Source organism: Aulonocara stuartgranti, assembly GCF_965226115.1.
Source record: "Aulonocara stuartgranti genome assembly, chromosome: 1".
Classification (NCBI taxonomy): Eukaryota; Metazoa; Chordata; class Actinopteri; order Cichliformes; family Cichlidae; genus Aulonocara; species Aulonocara stuartgranti.
In genome coordinates, this window is record NC_138939.1 from 15,898,909 (window position 1) to 15,921,151 (window position 22,243).

The 22,243-nt window shown below is 37.5% G+C and overlaps 1 protein-coding gene across 1 annotated transcript in view; it reads left to right on the forward strand.

Moving 5' to 3' along the window:
- The window catches only part of LOC309707078 (CUB and sushi domain-containing protein 1-like), a 451,615-nt gene that overhangs the window by 29,490 nt on the left and 399,882 nt on the right, over positions 1–22,243 (forward strand). The gene's annotated exons all lie outside the window — the stretch shown is intronic.

Sequence of the window (22,243 nt, forward strand, 5' to 3'; positions counted from 1 at the left end):
CATGTCAGAATGAAGCTTTGGTATCACCGAATAATCATCTCATATGAAAAGTTATTTGGCATTCTGTAAACCACAGTGGTTAAAGTATTCATATACTTTTTTTCAGAATGACTGTGGGCTGTAAAAGTTTGATTTGTTTTCTTCTTAAAATCTTTTCCTCTATGGTTTCTCTAACACTAAAAGCTCGCTGTAGCAGACTGTAATTTTTCATGGGGATGGATGGATGGAGCAGAGGAGAGCAGAAGGTTTTCCCTTTTATTCTGTGCAGCAAAAGAGCTCCTATAATTGCATGTAATGTGTGTGTGTGTGTGTGTGTGTGTGTGTGTGTGTGTGTGTGTGTGCGTTGGAAGGGGGGTCACACAACACAGTAAATTACAGTAAAAAAACACTGAACATAATTAAGACATTTAGAATGTCACTGATAAAAAACCAACAATGAAAAAAAAAACACAGGACTGCGATGTGTGATAGTACATTAAACACTAAAATAGTGGGAATTACAAAACATCCTGGACATCCTGTCACCTTTGTCCATTTGTCCATTTTGTTTTGTTTTTCGTTACCCATGACGCTTGCTGGCAGTTTAACAGAGGAAGAAGTATACCAACCATCTTCTGCACTCTCTCCCCCTCTGTACTTTGTTGTCTTCCCCTTCCTGAATTGCCACACATCTCCATTCTTTCCCGTAATTTCACTGAGAAGGTTTTGTTTTTCCCGTCTTTGCAAATTATTGCAATCAAGCTCTACAAATATATTTGTACAATACTAACACTCACGACTTACTCCTCCGGACTTGCCAGATTTTGAATTTGATGGACTAGTTTGCATGCGATGACTAACACAATGAAATAATTCCAGCATTATTTTTACTGTTTATTTTACTATTCAGCTGAGAAACTTGATCACAAAGGCATACACAACCTGATCCGTCTTCAAATTGAAGGCAGTTACGCTGAGTCATTTGACTAGATGTGCTAATAATCATTGTATTATGTGAAAGTAACAAAATGTTGTGAAAGATTTCACATATTGTTTTGACAGGTTCAACTGACATTTGAGTAGTGAGCCAAAGCAACCGAGAAAAACTATAATTTTCTTCTCTCTTTTGAAAAGTTGAAATACGAGGCTTAAGTTCAGAGGGAATCTGTCGTATATTCACTACTGACGACGTCTGTCTTTCTCAGCGCTACGGGACCGAAGACTCGCCTGAACTCAGATGGCTATTCCAACCTTGTTGTTTCAGAAAGCAGCTTCATAGTCATTTCTATCCAGGATGCTAAATATGGATGTGGTGTGATAGTTATGCATGTGACATGTTCTGTCACGGTTATCTTACCAGCCTACACCTCCTGGGCCCACGCATGACAGCATCAGTAATGGCTTCTCAATTGTTCTGCTCCATATCTCAAGGATTAAGGGTACATCTTCTGGTTTCTAATTGATAGCATTACCATAGTAACACCAGATGCCTTAGATGCTAAACATTGGAAATTCAATAGAGAGAGATCATCCATCTTGTGTTGTCATGAATACCTCTTCTCTTCTCTTCTCTTCTCTTCTCTTCTCTTCTCTTCTCTTCTCTTCTCTTCTCTCGTCTTCTCTTCTCTTCTCTTCTCTTCTCTCGTCTTCTCTTCTCTTCTCTTCTCTTCTCTCGTCTTCTCTTCTCTTCTCTTCTCTTCTCTCGTCTTCTCTTCTCTTCTCTTCTCTTCTCTTCTCTTCTCTTCTCTCGTCTTCTCTTCTCTTCTCTTCTCTTCTCTTCTCTTCTCTTCTCTTCTCTTCTCTTCTCTTCTCACAGCTAACTTGTCATCCTTATCAGTTATTTACTAACTCAGCGGCATTAATTCTGAAAACTGACATAAAACAAATTCAACTACTTCTCAGGTCTATTTAAGAACATCTCAGTGAATGTTAGTAGACTTGATTAATTAACATGGGATGGCCGCGTCATGAGCACTGCCTCTTTTCTCTGTTCGTAAATGAAACTGTAGCAGCATGCGGGAGGATATTTCACGGCACTCTGAACCATGATGATAAGGCAATTTTAAGTTGGTCCAATTTTTTTCTTGTAATTCACTAGAGTAAGTTTGTTATGGATGTAATTCAATGTAAGAGATTGGATTACTGTCTGTATTTGAGTGGATTGCTTTACTGATTATACAGTTAAACAGGAAAATCGATTACATTTCAGCATTCCCTGAGTTTTACAGATGGACAGTCATTATATTCTGGAATATGAGCGTAACAGTACCTGGGATGTTTTTATACAACGTAGCCACTGCAGCACTATGATAAAAAGCTCACTTGGATGTAAAATGCTGCTTATACAGTTGGCAAGAGCATCATGTTGCTAGCCTACTTTTGGTGAATCCTCACATCATAAGATTAGTGATCTGATTTTATGCTTCTCTCCTCCTCTCTTGTGAAAACTAAATTATGTATTGTGATACTTCTTGTTAAGGCACAGCTAACGGGTTGGCTGGACAATGGGACTAATGCAGTAACTCTATAGATTTAAATTCACTGCTCTACAAGGGGACATTTGAAGGAATATGTCCAGTTTGTCGTGTGTTTCTGCCTGATTCTGTTCCAGTTATCAAGACTGTGAGCCAGTCATTTAAAAGAGGATGCACACTCATGCTGTGGATTTTGACCTGGAAGAGTGTAGCATTTGACAAGTACAGTTTATGGAGAGTGTCTCAACTCCTGACTGGTGATTTGTGTCGCCACAGTTTTAATGCCTCTCTCAATAATTCAGCTTGTCACTTAGGTTTCTACAAATACAGATTGTTACACAATTTCGACTTAGAATATACACTGAAATCCTTTTTGCAGCTGTCACAATACACTGCAGCTCAGAATAGATAGCCGCTTTTGGTAAACATTATGATTAAACAAACACTTTGCATCTTCATTTTACATGAAGCGCCACATTCAACTGTCATTTTTCGCTTTGTACCCGGAGCTTTGTTAAGTGTTTTTGGAATTAAGATCAGTGCGGTGCATCTTGGACAACTTTTTGTGGTCTGATGCACTGCTGAGCAATAAGAAACAGAGATGTGTATTGTTGAGTTCTAAGACTCAAAGTGGCAAAGTGCTTGAAAATATGGTGACTACACAGCGTACCTCCCTTTTATATTATGAATTAATGGCAAACTCACATTTTCATGGATCAATTAAAGCCACCTGCAAAAATCTTATTGCTACTTAGCCCCTGTCTAATTTAGATATTATAATGAGGTGTTAGCACATTCAGATCATGATTTCTGTGACTACAGTCCAACCAGTTTATTGAAGTGCTGATATTTTTGACCGATCTAACAGTGTTGGCTTTTATAATGGCCTATAAATAAAAAGTAAAAGTTTAAAAAAAGTAAAAAGTATTGAAGAGACAAAACACCCTTCAACCATATTGTGAGTGTTGTTTTTGCAGAGTTTGTCTATCAGACTGGACAAAACCTCCCTGCTGGCAACATGTGTTTGGAAACACAACAATCAGCTGATCCAACTAAAGTAGAGCGCAAAAGAGTAATTGTACGAAATGAAAGTTAGGGGAATGCATTTATCTTTTGTTTGTCTGAAAGAAAAAACACAATATCAGTTGCCATATCAGATTTTTAAGTTGCCAAATATTGGTATTGGTATCGGCCTGCTATATCTGTTACATAAGGGGATAAAAGTCATAGTTCAGTGGCTACTCTGTTATTTATATTAGCTGTCCATCCAAGCATATTTTATCAACACCAAGGAAGGAAAGACTAATCATATCTTTTTAAACACTTGGAATGCTTTGCCAAAGTTTATTATTGCACACTTGCACGCCTGAGGCTAGCAATTATTTTCATTATTGATCTAAAAATTATTGTCTTGAAAAATCTATTCATAGTTTGGTCTCTAAAATGTTCAAACAGAGGACAATTCTATTTTTTTTTCCTTGAAGGCAGGCTAATTGTATTAAATTGCTTGTTTTGTTTCCATTAATAAGTAGAACTTCACACTTGAGCTACAAATTGGACATTTAAGTTATTTCTGCTCATAGACTTTTTTAAAAAAAGAGTTATTGATTTACTAAAATTGTTGTGTTCATTGATTTATCCTTTCAGCTTTGTATATTTTTCTTTTACTTTATTGGACAGTAAGCAGTAAAGAGGCATGAGAAAAAGGAAAGTGAGTTGCAAAACAGGAATCAGGTTGGTGTTCCACTATTGATGTTGCAGTTTGCAAGGCTCCAGTTCCACTCTTTATACATGTTATGTACCCAATGCTACATTTTAAGTCGGGGGAATAAATTAAAGCTTTTGTTGGCTGCATTTGGAATAGAAAAACATGCTTAGAAAGCCTAAAAAACAACCTTGTTTATGTGAAAAAATTCACATGTAGCCATCTTTCATCCAGAACCCACTGAATGAGAGAAGCATTGTTCAAATGCAGAGCCAGTCCTTTGTGAACTTGGAACTTCAACTGCAAAGTGTTTTGCCAACAGCTAAGGGGGTCATGAGTGTAAAGTTAAGCTCATCCTTCCAAGGCTTTTATGAGTTGGACATTAGGCAGGCCAGAAAATAGCCTGTGAGACAACACGTTCAGTCTCCCCTCTGACTACCAGGTCTTTCCTTCCAGTGGAAGATTGAGGCATCCAAGAGGAATGAACAGATATAAAACCTAATTTGGTTCTGTACCCAGTAGGATTTTTAATGCAAGGAACTAATATTCATGGGTGCAGGCTCTTTACTCTTGAAATGCAAAAGTCTCTATAGACATACAGGTTTTGTGCACTCAGTTGAAAGCCTCCTGCAGCAGCAGATAGGTTGTTTTGGACGATTTTAGCTGTTTTTTTTTTTTCTTTTGCTAGACTGTAAAAAGTGACAGAGTCTTGGCAAGTTTTATCTTTAAAAATCTGAAAGGCATTTCAGTATATTGAGGTTTGCTTCTATTTTCTACTGCCACGAACAGGTATAAAATTATTAGCTGCTAAACAACAGAGCAGGACTGTGGAACGGAAAGACTGGTAAAGAGAACTGGAGGCCTGTTTTCAGATTGTGTGTGTGTGTGTGTTGGGTGGGCTAAAAAGATTGACGAAGAAAGATACATTTGGCTGTCTTTCAGACTTGTAGTGACTTGGTCAGAATCATAACAACTCTGAAATCAATGACCAAAAGACAAACATGGGCATCCAGCAGAGAAACAGAAAAGAGAGAGGCAGAGAGTATATTATGGTGACTTTGTCAGAAACTCGGCTGACTGGATAAGTAAGAAAGATAAAAAACAACATAAAAAAAAATAAGAACTAGAATGAAAATATAAACAGCTCCACTTCTGCTTTCACTCACTGAGGATAGTCCCGGCCCAGCAATACATCAGGCTGGAGATGAACTGGAAATACAAATATATGAGAACATTTCTTTTAAACAAAACAGTCAAAATACAATTTGTAGTTGCCCTGCAGTTTTTGAGAGATATCCATGGGGGTGGCTCTTTACTCTTAAAATGCAAAGTCGCTGTTGCAGTTGAGTGGTGTTCTTTTTAAACAATCATGGGCTGGTGTGAAATTAAATGAATATTTCACAGAAAGCATCTCAGTAAGGTGTGTCAGTCATACATGCTGCCAGAATAGCTTTAACATAACTTGGCACTAAGTGTCTTTTACTCTGCTGATGAAGTGGGACACGATTATTCATCATTTCTTCTTTGGGCGTTTTGATGACGTGCTATCTAACACTTCAGCTCACAATGATGGGGATACCATATGATTTAACCCTTTTTCAGACCCATCAAGCCATTCAGTTGGTCCTTTATGGCCTGTGCATGGTGTCATCTTGGAATGCAAAACTCCCGTCAACTGAGAAATGTTTCATCATAGAATAAAAACGTTAATGACTTTGTATTGAATTCTCGTGACTTTTCCTTCTACCGGGACAAGTGAACCCAGCAATGTGACCACACTGCATAACAGATCCACTACATCATTTTAGGGTGTTATTTTGTAGTGTAGTGGTTGAGTGTAGTCAAGTTTTAGCTCAAAAGATCTGCAAAGCATTTCAGTATATTGAGGTTTAATTGTATCCGCGATAAATACACTAAAAATTGTTTGCTAACAAACAACAAACAGAGCAGGATTTAGCAGCAGCAAGAGCATTAAAGAGGGAGTGGATGGCTGCTTTGAGATTCTGTGTGTGTGTGTGTGTGTGTGTGTGTGTGTGTGTGTGTGTGTGTGTGTGTGTGTGTGTGTGTGCAGGCAGGGCAGGGTATAGAAAGGAGAAGGAGAGACAAATTTGGCTCTGTTTCAGTGTTGTTATGATTCTGTGGTCAGAATCATAACAACTCCCAAATCAATGATGAAAATAAATAAACTAATACAATAAAATGGAGAAGCAAGGCGAATGCAGACTGGCAGGCAAAAAGGGAAGAGGCAAAGAGGATATTATAATGACTTTGTCAGAAATGTGAGTAACTAGAAAAATGGAACGCAGCCAAAAAAGAAGAAATAACTCAACCTTTTCTCTCATGAAAGATGTTCTAACCCTGTAATACATCAAAAATATGTAAGTACTAATACTTAAAAATAGAAGCAATGTTTAAACCAATCAATCACTAAATTTCATTGCCCTGATAGTTTGTAAGGGATCACTTAAAATAGCTTCTTCAGCAGCAAGAAAAAAAAATGGCGCATGTTAACAGAAAACCTACGCAATCCCTTCTTTGTTCATTGTTTTCTGTTAGCCCAAATATATCTGGGCTGTAGAGACATTAATGGGTCACCTCGGAAACCAGACATGTGACTGTGTTTGTCCATTTCGCAGGTAGATGCTGGGCTGCATCTTCTTTTAACAAAATTGCAATCACTTTGCCTATTAAAGGTCTTTTTTCACTTGGAGGGAATAATGGGCACTCAGCTAGCACTTTACTATGTGTCTCAACCCATTAACTAGCAGCATAGATTTAAAATCCAGCACATTTCAATTACCAGGTGCTTCACGCTGCAACATAACGTATTGGACAGCTTAGCTCACTTACATTTCCCTGAATTTATTAACCAGTCTCGTTCTATAGACAGTTGTTTGGTTTCTGCTCGTCTTGTTAAGTATTTGCTGGGAGCTGTGACATTCAATGAATTGAAGTTTTACACATGATCAAAAACATTTATATATATTTATATACACAAACATATTAATTTAGCTTGCTGTTTAATTGCACACCGATGGTCATTAATATTGGACAATATTTCAAATTTTATTTAAAAATATATTATAATGTTATATATTATAAAATACAGCAAGTTATAGAAAAATACCCATAATCAATACACAATTGATTCATGCCATGGTGTGTGGTCTTTCTCCTTTCTGCACTCCTTCCTGGCTGAAGAATTATAAAATGTTATTACCTCTATAGTTAAAGAAATACCTACTATTATATGTACTAGAAGTATTTACTTTAAAAAAAAAGATTTTATTAGCTAGAAATGACAAGTGATGGAGGAGATTTTCAAACCATTTCTTCAGGAAAAGAACTGATGACACAATAAGAAAATGCCTCACTACATATAAAACTGTTTTACGGGAAAATTTAACATAAAGTATCAACAGTATCAACAGTAAAATGATTATTCTGCAGAAAATGTGAAAAGACAACATTAAATTGATTAATATTACTGATGCATATGTTTAAGATTCAGGTCATTTTAGTACATATATTCTGTTTAATGTCTGGCATTATATGCTATTAATCAAGTGTATAACATTGTAGTGGCTTTCCTGTGAATATGATACATCTCTGGAAAAAAAGCAGTGGAATATTAGCAAAACAGCAGGCTAACCATATTAATCTGAAAGTGCTGGCTGAGCCTGCATTTGGTCAATTTACCTGCTTTATTAGACTGGACATAGTAGGAACCATGCCACATATTGGCCAAGGTAGTTAGCAAGCTGTTTTAGTTGCTAATGCTTGCTGTTTCCACACAAAATGCAGTTTATAACTGATCTCAGAGCAGTAACAACTTGCCTTGCACGGTTCTCTCCCGTCTGTTTACCATCAAAGATCAGAGGTTTATCCACAAAAAGCTGCTGCCCTCCTTGCTTCCCGAGTCCAAGTCACTGTTAAGAGGAAAGGACATGTCCATAGAACGGATAAAGCTATAGTTTCCCATGAGCACGAAACAAGGGTAGCTTTCAGCGACAATAGCCAATTGCGGCCACAAGATGGCAATAATGTAAAGGAGGAATGCAAACAATTGAATAGCATTAAATTAAATGAGAGAGACTACTCTACTTTGGTACATTTGATGTCATGGTTTTTGTTTTGTTTTTTAGAGTTGACAAGGCAAGCACTGCTTGCCTTGCTTGCCCTAATGGAATGCTACTGTATCCATATATATAGTAATCTGCTTAGTGTATACTGTATGGTGCAATTTTCTTTTATATAATATTATGAGGGCTCGCACAAGAGTATTGTCTCTGAGGCTTTGGTGGGAAAGTGGTTTGCCAGGTAATCACAGGATTTGGAGATGACAAACCCCTTCTCATGTTGAAGGGTCCTTGGAAGATACTGGAAGCCAAATTGCTCCTGGTGAGCACCTTGTGTGTCTGTAGTAAATGAGAAACACATTCTAAAGCACTTTGTAGAACCTAACTAAGCCTAAATGTTACCGCAGATGATTGCATCAGACTCATCAGGTGCAATCGGTAAAGTTTAGTTATTTGAGTCAGTGGTCAAACCAGCAGCAACAGAATAATGAGTCTTCACAAATACAAGATTAAAAATGTAACAGTAAAATAGAAATATGATTTAGTTATTAATTAGTACTGACAGCAACACATGTTCAGTGACATGAGAGGAAATGGCCGCATTTACTGCTTGGCTATCCAGTTTGGCTGCAGTAATGCCTTAAGCAAATCGAGAAAAAGGAAAAATCAGGGAGGTGGAAGTCAAAGGCAATGAGGGGGGTTAGGCAAAGAGAAGAGGCTCAGAGAGAGACGGAAAGGAAGAGTGAGTGTGAAGAGCAAACTGAGAGGGTTGAATAAAGCTTCCGGGCCCCAGAAGGCCGAACTCTCAGACATTTTAATCAATAACCGCAGCTCTATCAAAGGACGGCTGATAGGCCAGAGAAAGAGGGATTGTTCTGCACTCGCTGCCTCACCCCTAAGGAGTGACTCAACACTCTGGGACAGGGTGAGGAGGAAGGGGGCAGCAGAGACAGATGGACGAGGAGAATGACAAGGAAAGAGGGAAGGACAGATATCCAGGCAAAGGGAGGGAGCAGAACAGACAATAGAGATGCAATTACAGAGACGGAGGGAGGCAGAAGAGAGTGAAGCTAAGTTTTTTTGATAGATTTTCTGCTAGTGCTGGTTATTTTCTACCATTATGTCACAGACAGAAGATTGTGAGTGCGCCTGCAAAATCCAAATCTTTTATGTGACTTGACAGACTGCTGCAGCTTAAATATAAAAAGTGTATTCTTTATTTTTGTGTGTACATGAGAGAGGGGGAGAGTGAGAGAGGAAGCTGTGACCTGAAAGTATTTCAGTACAGGGGTTGATACAAAGGGAAAAAGAATTGTTTTCATGCACTTAGTCATGTTGTATTGATATAAAATGATGTAATCAAATGATGTAATATTTAGTAGTTTGGATGATTGTATGTGTTCTGAAATTGCAATCAGTGTTCCTCTTTGACTTGACTGGAATTTTACCATAGTCTCTAAAGAAAAGATGAAGTCATCATGTTGTCAAAACTGGTTAGAAAAGACAAGTTTTGAATCCTCAAACTGAACTTTTTTGCATTTGTCATCTTAGTGTTATAAAGCTAGAGGTGGTGAGGGAAGGGTGGAGCCCTTGGAGGAACACGGCATTTTCTGTAGATATACAGTGCCATACTTTACCCTGCTGTTTGGCTTTAGATGGGGCCATAATTTACAAAAGGAATATCTTATGAATTAATAAAACTTGAAAAAAAGCATGTGAGACAGTAAACACAGTAAGTGTTTCCTGGGGTTATAGAAAACTATGTTGATGGGTCATTCTTCCATAGAGTAAAAAGGAAAAAAAGACTTTTTTAAAAAGCCAAAACAGTTTACCCCAAAGGCTACTAAAAAGAATACAGCTTAAAGTAACTATTTTTCGCTGCCTTCACTTTTCAGACACTGTCAGCGCTTGAGAATATCTGAAAAACAACAATAGGACCCATTCTGAGCAAAAATGCATTGAAATTTAATAAATGCCATTATGAAGCTTTAGTGCCCTCAGTAGGGCAATCAAGGTGAGCATCAAATGAATAAATATCAATTTTATTTGATTAGCACTTGGAAATTCTTTTTCTTTATTTGTTTGTTTGATTATTATTATTATTTAAATGTTTGTTTGTTTTTGTTGTTGTTTATCTATAAAAAAGGAAGTATTTCTCAATATTTAAATTGATAAAATATAATAGAAGACAGAAATAAACTGACACAGAAGTAAAAGAAATATAAAACTGCACACTGCAGGACACAGATTCATTTTAAATATTGTTTTATAAAACGTAATATTTCAAATACTAATTTTTTTTTTCTCTTTTGGAAGTTTTGGAAGCAGAATTAAAACTGAATGCTGCATGTTTAGTTTTGTCACTGGGGACAGTAAGTAACTCTTTCCCAGACAACCTGGGAAGTCGGGAGCAGCAGATTAGCGATCTATTTTTGTTCAGCGCCTCATAAGGCAACAGTAGAAATTATTTGACAAACATAAGGGAAGTATAACATTGCTCTGAATTACCTATGGTTGTCTGGTTTATGGAAGGAACTGGATGAACATCAGTGATGTTGTAGACAAGGACTCAATTCTTCTACCTTTTCCCTCTCTTGATTGTTACCTGTCACTCTTTTTTTATAAGTGCTAACAGAAAAAGAAATGATGTAACCTTAAAGGGAAAAAAAAAAATCAGTTTATGCTTAAGACAAAGGCACACTTTGGTTTCCAGGGTGTGATATACAGGCTCCGTAACTCGAGAACGTGGCCAGTTGTTAAAGAAGCATGCGGTAAAAAATTAAATCCTCTAAGCATTTAAAATGCTCTCAGATTAAACTATGTTGCTCTCTATGTGTTGTGTGTTTCGCAAGATCTGGGACCATCTAAGTAAGCCTCAGAGGAATGTGCGTGCCTGGAAGTGTAACAATCGAATTGTTAAAAATGCTCATCTAGAGATACAGTGTGTGTGTATGCATGCACGTCTATGACAAGAGATTAATTGTGCAGTACTGCATCCTGCTGTTCCAGTATCACATGAGTGCACACATGTGTATTTAGCAGGTGTTTTTTTCCCCACATTTTGGCTGTCTTTATGTTTAAAATTGTAGCTTACATTGTCCCGTAGTCGCTCTCTATCAATATACATCAGAAAAATCAAAGTTCAGCTCATTTAGCCAATAATTCTAAAAATACGAATTTTATTAATCACCTTTTTTTCTTTTAAAATTTTTAATACCACATACCAGACCCTGCTTGCCAGCTGTATATCCAGAAGGATGTTTAAAGAAATCTCGGCAGAGCCGCATTTGAATATGAAATGATTGTGATTGCCTTTGAATGCCCCGCATTTGAATTTTGCAACCCTACTGAGATGAAGCTAATCAGTCAATGAAAACCTGAAGAATCAATTTTATCACACTTTTTTGGCTGAAATTATGCAAGTAACACCCCCCCCCCCCCCCCCCCCACCCCCAAAACACACACACACACACACACACACACACACACACACACACACACACAAAAAAAAAAACTGAGAAAAAGACAAAATACAGGTCATCATCATTCCTGTCATATCCCATCACAATTATATGCTTCTCTATCCACTAACACCATGCAATTGTCAAGGTGTTTGTTCCACATGCCAGATTCTCACTAAGAGCTAATTATTTGTTCCATGCTCCATCGCTAGCCGGTGTCACGTCAGGAGACGCACAGATTCACCAGTGATTAATCCAGTAACATGAGCTCTGTATTTATACAGTGGCTATTAACCAACCTTCAAACTCTGTCAGAAGCAGTTACAAAGATGTTTGCAGCTGGCTTGTAACATATATGTGTGTTTGATTTTCATGCCAACCATTTTGTTGTGTTGTTGTGTGCTGTTCTGTGTATTTGTCAGTTTTAAGAATTTTTAATCCGCTAGGATGGCCAGAACAGAAGATTTCAACTTCATGTTCTGAGTTGCTGTGTTATACTGTGACATGGATTCTGGAGAAAGTGAATGTATAGTAGTTCCTACTTTTTCCTTGCACTGGCTTGCACTAGCTGGGCTATACTTTGAGAACCCTGGGTTTAGACACATAGGCATACTCAAAATTAATGCTGACGTTAGATTGATGCTAGTGCAATTTCCTGTAACACTATAGTTTCATTAGAAAACATATGAAATCCTTATGACCTGATGTGGAGCGATCTATTTTGCAGCCACAAAGTTAAAGGTGCAGAAAGAACATTCCACATGTGAAATGCCAAAGCCTCAAAAGTTTCATCATGTGCTTTGTAGACAGATTTGCTTTTTTCATACATTTAATACATGTTTATGTGTGGGAATCCGAGCATGCAGCTGAATATTCTGTGTTTTATTCGGAACTGTCTTTGCAGCCAAAAGCAATAGGTTTAATTTGTGGACTTTTTAAGAAGAAAGTTACATTTGTTGCTGAAATGTCATGAACGCCCAATACAAAAATGATCACAAATCCATGTAAATAAAACTGAAATGGAACAAATCTTGACCACACTGTCAACACTTTTCAGGAAAGGGACCTTTTCACTATAAGACAGCCCAGAAGAAAACTGTTGACAGCGAGGTGTGTGGGTTGTTTTGTGCATCCAAGACAGTGTTTCTGATCAGTTAAACTGTTGCTGAGTTTGTCATTTTTCTGTGCTTTGTGCAACACGGACAAAATCTCCTTTTTCTCTTTTGTATTGGGGTAGTGGAATAAACATCAGATAGTCAGTAAATAAAATGTATTTTTATGGTTAAATTTAATTGATATTAAGATCCAAAACTGGTATGACTGTTATTGTGTTAGTCTTATGCCCCTGTTCAATTTTTAAATATTATGAAAATGTAATCGGTTTTAAAGGTTATAATTATAAATTTGGAATTAAATTAGTGATAAAATATGCCTATTTAGTCCAATCATTCATATGCAACACTAACAGTTATGATAAAAACACTGACAGAAATTATCCAGTACATTATCTGCTTGTTAAGTCTGAAATGGTTAGCCACTTCTAGGTAAGGCAAGTGAACGCAACACAATGCGACAGAGTGTTGAAAACTTTTAACTCCAGTGACCATTGTTCTCCCAGTGTAAATAAAACATGGATGCATCTTTAGGTTTTGGACTGGAGCATTTTGAAGCCTCGGTGTCTTTGGAACCAAATGTTAGACAAGAATATGGAGTGCTAATTTACCAGCTCAGTGTTGCAAGATGCATTCATAATATGTACAGATGCAATGCACACAGACACGTGTATATTAATTACTAAAAATTAATACAACACTAAGATTTAACTCACCAAACCAGGAGCACAAAGCTCTTGGGCATAGCAGGCTATGTTATTTCTTAGTTAATCCTATTAATGTTGCCCCATAAGCAATCTGAGCTACAAAGAGTAGAATTCACTTACCAGAAATTGTAAAGTAGAGGCCTTGATCCACTACAGTTCCTTATGTTAGCCATGCCCTAAACTTTAACCATTCTTAGTCTTCGATAGTCATTTATGGTTGCCATTTAGTGGGCCATTTCATACTGACACACTTTTGAAGTCTACATAAAGTGCTCTCTATAGAAACTTTTTTTTCCCCGCATCTCTATGTAGGGTTCACTCGTTACCCTGGGGGTTGCTGCTTGGTTAATACCTGATATGACCTGATGTCTGAAAGTATTTGAAAACAAACAAAGAAAGCAAATACGTGAATAAACCAAACCAAACAAAAAAATGCTATAATTTTTATTGCACACACCAGAAATTTAAATACTGTTGAGGTTTTGGGGGATTAGTTAAGTTAGAAAAGTTATGTCGTACTGGTTTGTTATAATTTCAGTAATAGTGATATAAACATAATGGTAAGTTTGTATTTAAAGTTAAATACAATACTTGTATGTTTAGGATCACTCATTGAAGTTCAGCGCCAATGATTGTGTGGTCAATGATACTGTAGCTGATTGCCATCATATAGCAGGTGGGAGACACTGAAAACTGACAAAACCTCAGCCAACTGCATTTGAAGTGGATGTTGGACTTTTTCGGCGCTGCCACTATCCACAATGCTTGGTTAGTAATTAATATGTTGAATTATTGCTTCCAGCCCAGAGGCTGTAGTATACACTCTGAGTTTTGTGAAAGCTTAGCTTAAAGGCCTGTTACACATAAATAGTACTAATAAAAAGCTGTCTAGCCTTTACACGCCTATTCAGAAGACAAGCAACACAGTGCTGCAGAACTGAAAAGGCGAGAGCCTCAGCCAATACAGAAGCGGCTTAGACACGGAAACAGTACTGAAAGGGTTGATTCTTTATCACTATACAAGCAGATGCTATTACTAATACTGCACACAATACTTGAGACTTTTACAGTATGTTTTCTTCTTAAATCTCCAATTCATTATCCCAACAGGTAGGATTTTACCTTCCAACTGGGTTCTATTAGATGCGTAAGCGTGTGGTAGGAGTGTTGATAAGAGGGGGGGAAAAAAGTCAGAGAAGGGGATTGGAAAGACAGGATGGCATAAAGTAAGAGGCAGAAAAAGAGGAGGAATGGTGAAAAGCAGAAAAAAGCATATAAAAACAGACTTATAGATGCATAAACTGACAGCCTCTCAACATGAAAGAAAAGCAAATAAAAGAGAATATTAAAAGAACTATAAGCATGCACTTATATCTGCACACACAGAGACTGTGCAGTTGGTTTACGCACATGTGGTTCTTGCTCTGTGTGTTTGTGCAAGCTGGAGTTTATTAGATAAGTTTTCCGAGATGGAATTAAACAAAAATGCATGTGAAAAAATGTGAAAGAGCCTCCAAGATCAAGGAGCAAAGTCTGGCAATGTGTCATATGTGTTTTAAATAAAAAGAGAGAAAGACAGAGGAAGGAAGCGAGAAATAGAAATAGAAAGGCAAGAGCCATAGAAAGACAAGGAAGGGAAAGAATCTCCTTGTTGAGTCTGATGTAATTAGCAACTTTCCAGGTCCAAATACCCTTTTGGTTCCCAAATGCAAATACGCTGAGACACCACTGAGAGTTAAAAATGTATCCAAATTCTTTGAACTCTAGTAAAGTTATCAGAGTTGTTGTTTTCGAAGACAATTAATTCAGACATTCTTGAAACACGGTTTGACGTTTACAAGTAGGCCCAGGTTAGTTAGCTAGTTGACATCGATGCCAAGTTCTCACCAAAATGTTGCTAAAAGACCAAAAACATAGATTAACCCCATAACTTAAAAAAAATGAGGTGAACAAACTGAATACCAGCGAGGTTTTGACAGGTGATAACACTTACTAGAAATATCAACCAGTCCATTTGCCACCCCATGACTAACTATAGATGTATCATTTCTATATAAGGCTACTATATTAAGGATAACGGTTGAGTTATTCTTAATAGGAGTCTGTGTGTGTATATATCCATACACGTATGTACAGCCTGTTAACACAAATAGCTAATTACATGTGAGTTAACACAAATGACAGCAACTTTATGCAATTAGGGATGTAGACATGGTGAAGATGGCCTGTTAAAGTTCAAACTGAGTATGAGGAAGAAAGATGGGTTAGTATGAGTATTTTAGAAGCTGCAGGTGTATTGGGATTTCCTTCACAACCGTCTCTTACAAAGAATGGTCCAAAAAGAAATGATGTTGGAGCATAAAGGCCAGGCTGCTTGGAAGTGAGAGGAAGGCTGCAGTAACTAAAATAACCACTTACTTCAACCAAGGTATGCAGAAGAGCATCTCTGAATGCACAAAATGTCAAACCTTGAAGCAGCGGACAACATTTGATGCCACTTCTGTCAGCTCAGAATGGGAAAGTGAGTCTACAGTTTTCATGTGCACACCAAAATTGGGCAATAGAAGACTGTAAAAACCTTGCCTAGTGGGATGACTCTCAATTTCTTCTGTGACATTTGGATGGTAGGTAGGGTCAGACGTGGTGGAGCAAGAGATTGGTAACAAATTTGTATGCAGGAACTGGGTGAAGCTGTCATGTGAATATGGACCAAAATCTCAGAGTAATGTTTCCATCAAACGTATCCAGTTCTGAAGGCAAAAGCTATCCAACCTGGTTTTAACCTGGCATATCTAATAAAGTAGCTAGAGTGAGTGTATTCAGAGTTTAGTGAAAGGCAACACCTCTGAGTACTCAGCAGGCAAAGAAAACTAATGTTATGAGAATGATTCTTTCCTGTGGCATTATTTTTGGTGTCTGGGACACCATGAACCCAAAGTTAACACCTCATCTGACTTTAAAAATGTAGCATTAAGGTTTTGCCAATGAAACGCCCTAGAGAGGTTCGATAACAAAGGAATAGTTTCGGGGTACTAGTCTTAACTCAAAAAACAATGGCCAAGAGAAACTGCAGCAAGCTAAAAAGTTGAGAGCCTCAGCCATCGCATTAGCCACTCCCCTAGCCCCCACTAAAAAGGACCTCGATGTCATCACTTAGAGGAGAAGGTAATTAGAGAGTTAAAAAAAAGCTGGTGAAAGGGATTGTTTTTCTTGTTGTGCTTTAGATTTCTATATATTAATTTAGTGTCACATTGAACCATCTAGGTACACACACATATGTATAGACGAATAGCCCTATGTATTGCTTCAGTATAATGCTTTATAGAAATCACAGCTCACAGCAATTCACAAAGCACAAGGTTATGGTTACTTCAGTAGCATTTAAATGTACAGTTTCCAACCTGACGGTTCGAAGGTTACGTATACGGCACCGCTTACGCATTGGATTTCAAAGGAATAAAGCTTCTTTATGAATCTGTTGAGGCTCAATGTGGAAACGGGTCGAGGTTTAAAAAAAAAAACCCGTCGGGCTGTACAGCAGAGTGGCGATAGAAGAAGGGAAGAGCAGACAAGTCTAAACTATTCTTAGCCTGCTGCTGTTAACTGCTTTGGCATCCTCACACATTCACACCCGCACCCAAACACACACACACTCATAAGTTTGCACATACTGAGGGAGGAGAGCATACTGCACATGCCGTGCTTATACTGTAGACCTGGAAAAGATAGTGTGTATGTTATGGGGGGTTGGAGCGGAGGGTGGTTTTATAAAGCCCCCACCCCCAATAATGGCCAGAGAAGGATAGAACAGCTGAGAGAATTGGAAAAAAAAACGACACAAGAAAATGAGAGGAGCTGAGAGAAAAGAAGAGATAACTGATGTTCTCGTCCTTGTATTAGCTCTTATTCCTCCTAATGTACCTCTTATTAAAGGGGGAGTTCACCCATTTTCCCTGACCTTGACTGTAGCACACTGAGAAGCCATAGAGATACCGAGCCGGGAGAGATTGTCTGGCAAAAAAGAAACACTCCAGGTTTTATTTCTGCAAATTTCACTTTTTCTGTCATTCATACACCTCTTCTTTTCTTTTCCTGTTATCTCCCTTCCAACACACATGATTCATATTACTTTAGTGGTTTTAAAAAATGTGTGATGCATGATATTGTGTGCTTAATTGCGATACAAAGGGTGAAACTTTAATGAAACCTCGGAGATTAGTTTGGCTGCGGCACTAGCAAAAGTGGAATACAGCAAATAACAACAGAACAAAACCCTAAAAATAGAGTTAAAATCCAACTGGGGCTCTCCAAACATTCGCTTATTCTGCTGACAGTTCCAACACATGCTGAGTGGAATCTGTGAATGCACACAAAAGCAAAGAGTCTTACTTACATGTAGAGATTAGAGCAAACATTAACCAGTTTTGCTAAATTTAGAGTGCAGGAAACGTTTTTTTCCAAAATGTAGACTGATTTCAGTGCGTTGATGTTTTTTGTGTGTGTCATATTTCTGAATATACAATTGATTAAATGTTAGGTAAACTGCTCCACAGGTTTGGGGTCACGGCACTGTTTATTGTACTCACAGTAGAATATGCTAAGTACTTGTTCTCACCACATCTCATCACGAGCACATTTTTAAAAATTCATTTAATTTTCTAAGCTGGAAAGCATTACTACTGTAATGACTTTGCTTTGCTCTTAGTAAACAGGCTTGTTCTTTTCTCATCTAGTGCATGCAAAAAAACAAATAAACATTGTACCTAAAATGTGGAACAATCCCTTTGAAACTAATATTATTAATATATTTTTAAATTACTGAGTATAAAGTGCAGTTTCAAGGCAAATGAAACATGAATGAAAAAACATACTGTATCAGTAACTTTAATTCATTTGCCACCAGATTTCAATTAACCTACCAACTGCAACGTCTTCACAGCTCCGTGGTTGTCAGCTAACAGAAAGCGAGATGGAGTGATAGACCAATAGTTTGGCAAGAAGGATTTCATGTAAGATAAATGCAGTCGGAGCGGATATAAGGGGTCGAAAATCACGGACGGGCCAAAAAACCATGAGGAGAGGCACACGTATGCACTTCTAAGATTATCGACATGAGCTGGCTGAGTGAACACACCAAATACAGCAATACTGAGTCTGCAAACTTTCTCACTGTTCTCTCAGTTCTTCCCATCTTCCGCCTTCACACCTTCTCTCATTCTCTGCCTATTTTCACTCCTCGCTTTCTAAGCCTTAGCTTCAGTTATTTGAATAATGACTGCAAGTTGTCATTCATAAGTAGAACATGGAAGTTATGTGCTTGTGTGTGTACAGGAAATCAGTGTGTGGCTGTGAACCGAGAACAAATGTAAAACTATTTTACTTCTTTTAAACATGAAACTGTCGCCTCTTTCTCACTCTCTCCCATCTCTCTCTGCGTCTCTCTTGCTGTGGTTTGTTGGACACTGTATCAGTGCAGTTCATTTGTCTAACCATTGCCCTGTGAATGCAATATTACGTTCTCCTTTTGCGTTTGTTTCATGCATCACTTTCTACACATGTAACCCGTATGTACCTCAATGCAATTTTGTTACAGTGTGTATTACAGCTGATTACATCTTAAGTATCTTAAGTTGTTAATCAAATCAATACATAAACGATGTCCCCTAAAAGTTAAAGGTTTTTCGTTTTTTTCTTGATTATCATCGACCGTACCACCTTCACGGTGTTTCACATAAACAGCAACCGCAGGTTAGCTTTTGTTTGTCTTCTGTGTCGTTTATCTCTCTCTATATATCATTCTGTTTTTTGTCATTTGACTATAATGAAAATATACAAGATTAAGCTCTTACAATATTACAAAGACACACTTGACAATCACATTTGAACAACAATACACAACAATAATGAGGACCTCCAACCTTCAGCAGAATTAGACACAAGGAAGCCAGTCGTCTACCCTGAATGGTGTGTGTTTTGGCTCGAGCAGTGAGGGAAAACATACACTGGGCAGGTTTGTAATGCCTCCAATCCTGAAGTAGAGCATAAGATGGCTGCAGAAAGGCACATTTGTTATAAATGTATTTGTTTAAAGCAAAACACGTGTTGTGTCATCAAAATTAATAGATGGAGCTGTTGATTACATAAAAAACACAAAAAAAACCCCTTCAATTTAAGCTAAAAATCTTAACTGCAAAAAGTTATGAAAGGTTATTTATGAAACGTTCCCTGTGGAGTTGTCTTGTAAACAAACAAATCTTTAGTGTTACACATAAAAACACATTTTGTTTATCCTTTAGGCTTAGCTAACCAGTTAAATGCATTTCCTTCCTCATAAAATATTTGCAGAGGTAATGTTTCAGTATTTTACATTCAGTAGTGTTAATTCCATATTTAATGGCTTCATTTTAATTTGTGGTTTATTGCTATATATCTTTACGTGCTACCTCAAGTATGAGAGGGAGAAAGAAAAACACGCAGGGTATATGTACAACTCAGCAGGAAAGCTGTTAAAAATGATATTTATGTACTCATTTCAGTGCATGACTCTCAAGACATTTCTCAGTTCTTTGCAGAAAAATATGTGGGAATTCATGAAATGTTCAAACATACATGGAAATGCATTATATAAGGTAATACACGGTTTGTACATTTCTAACAAGCTTGATAGTCAACATCTGATATGGCCGCATTTAATTAGCTTTAATCAGAACTCTCTTAGGCAAGCTTTCTTGTAATTTCTCAAAAAAGTCTCCAATAGTTCTCCAGGCGTAATTCCAAAGCTCTTTTTTGGATATTGGTTGTCTTTTGGTCCATTGTCTGTCAGGATGCAGCCCCAAAGTATGACCTCCTAAGTGTTTCACAGATTACCTAAATTTAAAGTTTGCATTTCAGTCCAGTTCTTGCGTAATTTTGGAATACATCAGCATTTTCTCCCTGTTTCCTTTCCTTGAGAATGGCCTTGTGACAGCCAATTGTCTACTGAGACCATTTCTGATGAGGCTTCAACGGACAGCAGATGAATGAGCCGAAGTACTGGAAGTGTCTCTCTCTTTCTTGAGGACATGACTTTTAAACACTATTCATCTGCTGTAGTTAGTCATGCTGTCTCTACGTTTGTCCTCCACTTGTCGAATTTCCCCCAAAAACATTTTAAGGACACACTGCACTCTATGCCAAGTTTTCAGCTAATAGCACTTTGGGAATCATCTTGTTAGTGCAAAAATGTTATTTTATGTTTGTCAGACTGCGCTATTTTTTGCCATTTTTACAGATTAAATTAAAGAAATAGGAACAAATGATGTATTTTCTGAATAGACTGCTAGAAACATATTGTATACAAGATACAGTGGTTCTGTTTTGTTGTTATTTTTTGCAAAGTTATCTCTTATGTGTAGACACCACACTTGTTCATCTTATGAGTTAGGTGCATTTCTTATAGTTGAAGATCAGTGATACACAACTTAACAAACAGAAAATACTTTGTCAAAAGTCAGGTAAAAGGACTGGACTGAAAATATGTGAAAAAGGAGCCATAAAAATCCCCCTTCAGAAAGAAAGCCTGGAAAACCTTTTCTCAAACCTCTTAAAAAATAATAAGAAAATTTGCCTTCTTGGAAGGAAAACGTAAAGAAATAAGGGGTGGCTCAAGACTTTTGTAGAGTACTCTTTGTTTTCTAGGATTTCCCCACAAACTGTGCTAGGAAGTGTTATTTAACCCTATATTATTATTAAAACATATTAAAACATTTATTAAAACGTACTGAAGGACTCTGTGAGATTGTTGTCTGCACCCAGGGTCTCATAATGTCAGAGCTTTATTTTTCATGGGTCTCTGTTTTTTTGTGTGTGTGTGTCGCAGATGGCTTTTTATTGAGGACAATGCTGAAGAACAATTCTTACAGTCATGGGAAATAGTTTAAACAACATCTGTTATTTATGGCATATTTTTTCATAACAACGTGGATTCCAAATGGATTTGTACTTCACTAACTATGTAATATGTGCTCGTTGCAACCCAGTTTTGTCTGTTACAATGCAACTTAATGTGTATGCGCACTAGTGTTGATCACAGGCAGCTGCCAGCTGCCGTCTGCTATCTGTAATCAGTTTGATGGAACACACATTGTGTACCGAAGAAGTCACACACACACGTCACTTAATCAGTCACATCACATTGCCCGAGTACTTAGGTCTGTCTGACCAGAAGCCACTTAACACTTAAAGTTAGTGTGTAGTCTGTCTCGAGAACTGGTGGGAAAAGGACAGGAAAAATGAAATGATAAATGAACAGGTGAGGTAGCTGTGAAGGATTGTGAAAGGGGAAAAGTAGGAGAAATTCAAGAAAAGGATACAAGGACTTCTGCTTTTCAGTGTGGTCAAGGCCTTCTACATTCAAGATCCAATAAATAAATATCTGGTGAGCATTCAAATAGAAAGCAAATGAAATCCTATATCCACAAGGCCCCTGCAGGCTTGTGAAGGACACAGCCGACTACTCAGTGTTACCTGAATCCTTCTTTGTCTCTCCAGAGAGCTGCGATTGAAACAGGTAACAGATTCATCCATCAACTTTGATACTGTATGATTGCTATTCAGGTAAAAGGTAGTACCCATCCCAACAAGGACTAAAATTAGTTTTAGGAAATCAACAATGAAGACCCAAATAACTAAAAAAACAACGGGACTGTATTATTTACCATATCTTAAAAAGAATTGGCTGTAATTAC